This window comes from Trachemys scripta, chromosome 24 (assembly GCF_013100865.1).
Source record: "Trachemys scripta elegans isolate TJP31775 chromosome 24, CAS_Tse_1.0, whole genome shotgun sequence".
NCBI classification, from domain to species: Eukaryota; Metazoa; Chordata; order Testudines; family Emydidae; genus Trachemys; species Trachemys scripta.
The window spans coordinates 4,530,505-4,530,978 of record NC_048321.1 but is presented as its reverse complement, the minus strand read 5'-3'; positions in this window follow the sequence as shown (position 1 = coordinate 4,530,978).

Sequence of the window (474 nt, the reverse complement as noted above, 5' to 3'; positions counted from 1 at the left end):
GTGAAAGAGGAAGAGATGGGGGTGTGTGGGAGGTAGATGGACAGATGGACAGATAGATGCTGGTGGAAGGATAGATGCCTTAGTGCATCGTCCATTTCAGGCGTTCTGTGTGCCCCCACAACTCACATGGACCTATAACCCAAACTCTGCAAACAAACCCACGTCTGTTCCTCTCAGGAAGTGCATAAAAAGCCCCAACTAAGCCCCTGAGTGTGGAGGCTGGGTCCCTCTGGGGAGCTTCATTTATCACAGTCAGCTGGAGCCAAGGGGGATTTGATGCAGCCCTTTGACTTCCCAAACAGAGCTCTGCCTTACAGCCGACAGACAGACGCAGGGGGTGGGGGGCGGGCTGTGTATATCATGACATTGCACAGCACATTGCTGGCCCTGGATTCTCCCCAACTAGCGGAGCAGAGACACAAGGCTTGGGGGGGGGGGAGAAAAAGGGGTGGGGGGAGGGTGGAGTTTTTCTTG